Raw genomic sequence first — 8,444 nt, 5'->3', positions numbered from 1 at the left:
AATTGGATGGCGGGAAGTTAATTGGCTATTAGCAATGGTGGGTAGTTCATATCCATTTTCAAATTTATCTCAATGATAAGCAGTATTAGGGTTCTGTTAACTAATTCATGATCTGCTCAAATTTTACTAAGTAGGTATGAGTATTGCTAATTTCGGCTTAGATTTGAACATGTTCAATTAGAGTGAAGTATAAGATGGTTTGTATATTTAATTTGATCAAGATCCAGTTCTTTCACCAGGAATTTTCGATTTGATCGACTTCCAATCACAATTGTGTTTTCGTTAGGTTTATGACTGGGTAGGGAAAGATCAGGGCCCTCTCTCTAATACTCGTTTGGACAAGGGCTCCATATTTTGAACAATCTCATAGCTGGTTATACCCTTCTCCCTTGATTCGGTCTCATGTAATAGAATGGCAAAAAGGTTTTTACTTATTAGCAATGATGGAAGTCAATTTCTATTTATTTCTATGATATGCTACAGTAAGCATTTTTGAGGCTCTGTTTACTAATTTATGAACATCTAGTATTCTATTGGGCAGGTATGAGGAAAGCAACTCTCAAATAAGATGTTAATTGCTATTTCTATTATGGTGATGTTTAGATTGGTCAGTATATCTAATTTTTCTCATGTTTTAGTTGTTTCATTAGGCATTATTAGATTGATTGTCTTCCAGTCATGAGAGTGTTTTCGTCGATTTTATGGAAACCTCTCTTTGGTAATAGTGTGAATAGGTAGGTTGTATCAGTTAGCAGGAAGATTAGATCTATAAATTTAATTATGAATCTGTGGTTATTCGTTTATGATTTAGCTGTTACAATGTTTGTATTAATTCAGTAAGATTTCAAGATGATTGCTACTATTGTAGCTAGTTTCATAATGAAGGGGATTCTCTCCACTTGAGATAAATAAATTCATGACATTTATAGGTTAGGGATATCGGTTTTTATCCCTTTCTTAGTTAGTTTTGGATTTAGTAGGATTAAGTATTTATTTTACTTGTAGTCTCTTTATATCACTTGTAGTTACTTCCTTTAGGTTTTTTCCTCTTCTATTTTTTGCATAACTTTAGATTATTATAATGAGTAGCATTTTGATAATTATACCTTCTATGTTGATTCTTGTTTTATGATCTCATTTGGTAAGCTTTCCAAGAGAGTATCTTATAGAGTGGATAATATATTTTACTCTTATGACCATGGTATGGAATCTTATACATACTATCTGGATAACAAATATTCTTTCTATTGTTTTTGCTTGTCTACTAACATGTTTTTTACCTAGCCCAACTTGAGGATAGGACAGTTCGATGGTCAAGTATCTTTTACATCAAGGATATGAACTTTATCAATATGACAAGCTATGTATGCATAACTTTTAGATGTGATGTATATTTTCAAAAGGGTTTGCTCCCTCAATTTTGTAAAATGATTTACAATTAAATATGTTCACTGGGGTATGCCCCTTTTAAATTTGTAATTATATAGGACATATGTTCCAGGCTAGACTAGAGGTTTTCTTCTCCATTCTTTCCTACCAGTGCCTGCTTGAACGGAGTTAAGCTATTGTAAACTTTTTTAATTTCTATAAAATTAATCAAGGCCTCAGTCGTTCATCGATTAAAAAATAAAAATAAAAATAAGTGACTTAATAATTAAATCAAAATGATTTAATTAATAAGGAAATGTTTTATTGCTCTAACTGTGTGTGTGTGTGTGTGTGTGTGTGTGTGTGTGTGTGTGTGTGTGTGTTTCTCTAATAGTGTGTCCTCATTTCTTAGTCAATATTTATAACAAAGAGCAAGTATAGAGAAATCTACAACAATATTGTTTCTCGGGTTTTTGGTCCTTTAAAAAACCTCTAGATCTAACATGTATTATTAAAATCCCTCCATCCATTCTTTTATCTTGACCACATTTCTACTTCACTAATTTTCTACAAATTTAACCAAATTCAAAATTATACACACACACAAACATATGTGTGTGTATGTGTGTGTGTGTGCACACATACACACACACACATATATACATGTGCATACATATGTACACACACACATATGTATATATATCTACGCACATACATATAACAAAGATCAAGCATAGAGAAATCTACAACAATGTTGTTTTCTCAGATTTTTGGTCCCTTAAAACTCTAGATCTCACATGTATTATTGAAATCCCTCTATTCATTCCTTTATCCTGACCACATTTCCACTTCACTCATTTTCTACAAATTTAACCAAATTTATAATAAAAATCACACACACACACACATACACACACGTGTGTGTGTGTGTGTGTGTGTGTGTGTGACATATACATATACATACACACATACACACACACACACATACATGTTTGTGTGTGTGTGTGTGTATACACACTGTTAGAGCAATAAAATATTTTATTATTAATTAAATCATTTTGATTTAATTATTAAGTCACTTATTATTTCTAGTTTACTCAAGCTAAACTTTGGGCATATAACAATTACTTATTTTATTAATAATTATTATACAACCTAGGATATTTCCCTTTAGGGTTTCTACCTTTTAGGTTTTACCCTTCTCCTTTGATAAGAATGATAATTGTAAATCTATTCATTCATTCAATACACTTTGTAAATCTTTTTTGCACATCAAGAATGTCTCATCTTTTGTGGATCTTTGAGTTCGAGCCTCCACAACTTTGCTTCTCTTTCTGTGACAGGTGTTTGCATGTAGTGATTCTTGAGAGCTGTGGGATCGAGCTTTCATTAACTTCAACATGGTATCAAAGTTTCAAATTTTTATACCCTCGTTCTCTTCATGAGAGATTTGGCTTTAATTTTTCAAATATGTTGATTTTAAAGGTTTTTTTGTATTGGATCTAAGGGGTCAATTTTCTTTTCAATACACTTTGAGTCTAAATGGATATTACCGTTGGATTCATAGCGCCCAAAAAAACCTATTTCCATATAAAATTTATCTAATTTGGACATAATTGGAATATGAGGCAAAAAAAATTGTTCCTAGATTTGGGCATGCTTCCTGAGGTGACCATTTTTTTAAATTAAAAACTAAATCACAAAAAAAACTTTATTAAAAAAACCAAAGGCATGTTTTTTTTTAAAGTTTCAAAAAGCACTTTGAAAAGTGCATGGTTTAAAAAAAAAAAAAAAACTTTTTTCCTTTTGAAAAGGTATGCTTGCACATGTAGTACCAACGTTAGTGTTGATGTCATCATTATTGAGCCAAAATTTGACGACCTTAGAACTGTCATTTGTTTGATTTGCTTTTTCCTAGAGACGTATTGATGTTTTTTGGTCATATCTTCATCATACGGAGGTATTTTTTCACAAATTGTATATCGTCATAAAGATCCTTCCAAGTTAGTCGTGATGGTGTAGGTTATTCAGACATTTTTTTTTGGTTTCCTATTTATGCAATCAAAGCTAGGGGTTCTATTTTGCACTTTAGGAGATATATCTCGAGCACTTGATCTTTGATTTGGGAATTCTTTATATCATTGGAAAGTTCTTTCAAAGCTTTTTCCAGTGGTGCTAGTTGCCTTTTTGGATTCTACTCGAGGAACATTCTATTCATTTTTTTACATTTTTGTATTATGGCGAATATCTTGGTTGTTTCGGGTTCAAAGATCAATTTCGTTACTTCAGATGATTCATCATGGGTTGTACTATCTATTGTATTAGCCTCATGTCTCTTCTGATCTTTATAGACAATTATATGCATTTTTGCAAACACACCAAGATAAAGTACCATATTGCATATGTATTTTTTGTCCAGTTTATTTTGCCTTGTTTTGCCTTCTGATTCGAGCAATGTCATATGAGGACACTCATATAGACTACTATATTCTTGAGATTCAACTTATCTTGTGCCTTAGTGTATATCCACTTTACTAATTTTCTACAAATTTAACCAAATTCAAAATTATACACACGCACAAACATGTGTGTGTGCATGCGCGTGTGTGTACACACACACACACACATGTATATATATCTACATACATACATTTAACAAAGATCAAGCATAGAGAAATCTATAGCAATGTTGTTTTCTTAGATTTTTGGTCCCTTAAACCTCTAGATCTCACATCTATTATTAAAATCCCTCTATTCATTCATTTATCTTGACCACATTTCCAGTTCACTCATTTTCTACAAATTTAACCAAATTTATAATAAAAATCACACACACACACACACACACACACACACACACGTGTGTGTGTGTGTGTGAGACATATACATATACACACGTACATATACATACATACACACACACACACACACGTGTGTGTGTGTACATATATTTTGTTAGAGCAATAAAATATTTCCTTATTAATCAAATCATTTTGATTTAATTATTAAGTCACTTATTATTCCTAGTTTACTCAAGCTAAACTTTGGGCATATAAAAACTTCTTATTTTATTAATTATTATCATACAACCTAGGATATTTTCCTTTGGGGTTTCTACCTTTTAGGTTTTACCCTTCTCCTTTGATAAGGATGATAATTGTAAATCTATTCATTCATTCAATACAATTTGTAAATCTTTTTTGCACATCAAGAATGTCTCATCTTTTGTGGATCTTTGAGTTCAAGCCTCCACAACTTTGCTTCTCTTTCTGTAACAAGTGTTTGCATGTAGTGATTCTTGGGAGTTGTGGGGTTGAGCTTTCATCAACTTCAACATGGTATCAGAGCTTCATATTTTTATATGCCCCTTCTCTTCATGAGAGGTTTGGCTTTAGTTTTTCAAATATGTTATTTTTCAAGGTTTTTTGTATTGGATCTAAGGGGTCACTTTTTTTTTTTTTTTTTTTTTTTTTCAGTACACTTTGAGTCTAAATGGATATTACCGTTGGATTCATAGCGCCCAAAAAAACCTATTTTCATATAAAATTTATCTAATTTGGACATAATTGGAATCTGAGGCAAAAAAAATTGTTCATAGATTTGGGCACGCTTCTTGAGGTGACCATTTTTTTAAATTAAAAACTAAATCACAAAAAAAAACTTTATTAAAAAAACCAAAGGCATGTCTATTTTTAAAAAGTTTCAAAAATCACTTTGAAAAGTGCATGGTTTAAAAAAAAAACTTTTTTCCTTTTAAAAAGGTACGCCTGCACATGCAGTACCAGCGTTAGTGTTGATGTCATCATTATTGAGCCAAAATTTGACGGCCTTAGAATTGTCATTTGTTTGATTTTCTTTGTCCTAGAGCCTTATTGATATTTTTTGGTCATATCTTCATCATATGAAGGTATTTTTTCACAAATCATATATCGTCATAAAGCTCCTTCCAAGTTAGTCATGATGGTGTAAGTTATTTGGACTTTTTTTTTGATTTCCTATTTATGCAGTCAAAGCCAGGGGTTCTATTTTGCACTCTAGGAGATATATCTTGAGCACCTGATCTCTAATTTGGGAATTCTTTAAATCATTGGAAAGTTCTTTCAGAGCTTTTTCCAGTGGTATTAGTTGTCTTTCTGGATTCTGCTCAAGGAACATTCTATTCATTTTTTTACATTTTTGTATTCTGGAGAATATCTTGGTTGTTTCAGGTTCAAAGATCAATTTCGTTACTTTAGATGATTCATCATGGGTTGTACAATCTATTGTATTAGCCTCATGTCTCTTTTGGTCCTTGTAGACAATTGTATGCATTTTTTAAAGCACACCGAGATAAAGTGCCATATTGCATATGTATTTTTTGTCCAGTTATTTTGCCTTGTTTTGCCTTCTAATTCGAGCAATGTCATATGAGGACACTCATATAGATTACTGTATTCTTGAGATTCAACATATCTTGTGCCTTAGTGTATATGCACTAGTCTGATTAAAGTGCCATGGGGGTTGATGTTTTTCCTTTTTTTTTTCCATCTTCCTTTGTCCAATGAGTTATTCCTTTCGTGACATTAGCCTCACAACGTGTCTAAGATTGATCACCTCAGTACACACATATGTATTCTTTTGTGCATCTTGATCATAATTCCTTGACATACAATTCTTTTGGCCTACTTTTCCAGTTGCCTATCACCTCATCCTTGTCTACATTAGGGGCGAGGGGGTTCTTATGTTGTTTATCATGCTTGTTTGGTTCAATGGAGTGAGCTATGTATTCAATATTTGTTCTTATGTACTAGGCAGATGCAATGGATGGGTACCTATGCATTTTAGTGAGATGGATCATTTACCATATAGACACTCTTCTATTTGTTCCTACTTTGGTTGTATCATTCCATGTTAAATTGATCATCTCTTTAAGATTTGGTGTTTTATACCATCTATATCTTTGAGTTCAATTGTTTGCCTTGTTTTCTTGTTGATTCGAGTAGTGTCTTCTGAGAGCACTCATGTAGATCATAGTCTTCTCTACCTAGTTAGGGTCCATTTTTGTAGAGGTTCTTAAGATCAACAATTCCTTTTGATGGAACTTTGCAACTTCTACATGCTTCAATGGTGTTCTTCATGATCATCCTTTTGTTCCTATCTTCTGGGACATTCCCTAGTTTGGAGGCTTCTTTAGTCCTTCACCAATTCTTTCAGCATTATTTCCATTTCTTTCTAGAGTAGGGTTTTTCCCAATTGGTTTTCTCTATTTCTCCTCTTTACAGAGATTCGGTTGTGCTTGGGTACCTCATTAGGCTTTGTTGCCGGGACCCAAATCTACTTTCACTAGCAATTTCTAGGTTGTTAGATACTCCCAAAGTTTATCTTACCCTAAGTTTATCTTAAGGGGGGGGGGGTGTTAGAGTAATTGGATATTTTCTAATTAACTCTATATTTAAGCTAAACTTTAGGCATACAATAATTAATTCTTCTATTAATTATTATCATGCAATCTAGGTTTTATCTTTTAGGGTTTCAATCTCCTTTATAAAGATGATATCTCTTTGTAATCTTATTCATTCACTTTTTGATAATGACAATTTATCTTTTTGCTCATCAAGAATGTCTCCTCTATGGACTTGAGAGTTCCATTGTATTTAGTGTGTGCACCCTTAGATTCAACAATGTAGAACACCATTTCAATTTATACCCAATGATCTATCATCAAAATAAAAGGAAACTATATGAAAAGATTAAAATGAAAATATTTTCTAATAAGACTAATATGACAAACTATTTTAAAAGACACCCCTCTCCTAAAATAGTATAATTCAAAAAGACAAAAATGACAAAGTTTTCTTATAAACACTCCTCTCATGAAACTTCTATATGTAGTAACTTAGGTCAACCAAACCATCTATGCAAAAAAAATTGGGAACAAGACTTATTCTTATCACACCTCCTAACAACATAAACACTAATTCTATAAGACTAAAATGACAAAGTATTCTAATAGACGCTCCTCTCCTAAAACATTATAATTCAAAAAGACTAAAATGATAAAATATTCTAACAAACACTTCACCCATAAAACTTCTACATGTAGTAACTTGGGTAAACCAAGCTATCCATGTAAAAATCGTTGGATACAAGACTTATTCCAATTACACCCCCTAACAACATATGTTAAAGTAATCTAATAAACAATCCACTACTAAAACACTACAATTAAAAAGCACTGAAATGTCAAAACTTTTAATAGACACTCCTCTCATAAAGCTTTTAAATGTAATAACTTAGGTTAATTAAGTCATTCATAGTAAAAAAAAAGTTAGAAACAAGACTTACTCAAATTAGATCCCTTAACAACCAAACCACCAATTCTAAATAGACTAAAATAAGAAAGCTTTCTAATAGATACTCTTCCTCAAACCTCTAATTATAACAAGTTAGGTGAACTAAGCCATTAATGTGAAAAAAAAATCACAACCAAGACTTTGAAGTTATAAGATCCAATCAAAACCCATAAACCAACCCATCCATATAAAAATGGTGGGGGACAAAACATAAAGTTACCATCAATGTGAAAAAAAATTACAACCAAGACTATGAAGTTATAAGATCCAATCAAAACCCTAAAACCAACCCATCCACATATAAAAATGGTTGGGGACAAAACTTAAAGTTATTATTATTAACTCACTTTGATTAATGTAAGATCCAATCAAAATCCTTAAACCCACACAAAGGTACCCCTTCATTTTCTTTCCGACAGTATTTCCCATGGCTTCCTCCTCACATTTGCTCTTTGTTCACAAAAATCTCCCAATCACACCATGGTCTCCACAACGAATTTGTTCCGACCCAACACAAAAAAATAGTTAGAAAGTATGCATCTCCCAACGCACGAGCTCTCCTCTTTTGCTTCACATTCACTTTTCCTTTTTCCCCACAGATATTTTATTCCCAATCCCGCTTACTTCCTTCCAAAGCCTGGCGGGCCCCGCTTAAAATAATATTATAAGCTACGTGGCGTTCCCGGCAAGGCGGGAGGAAATTAATAACACGATTTTAATGTTCCCCCGGCGGGAAAAACGCGG

Source organism: Cupressus sempervirens, chromosome 3, assembly GCF_028749045.1.
Source record: "Cupressus sempervirens isolate cs-2001-9-10 chromosome 3, ASM2874904v1, whole genome shotgun sequence".
Lineage (NCBI taxonomy): Eukaryota > Viridiplantae > Streptophyta > Pinopsida > Cupressales > Cupressaceae > Cupressus > Cupressus sempervirens.
This window is presented reverse-complemented; position numbering follows the sequence as displayed.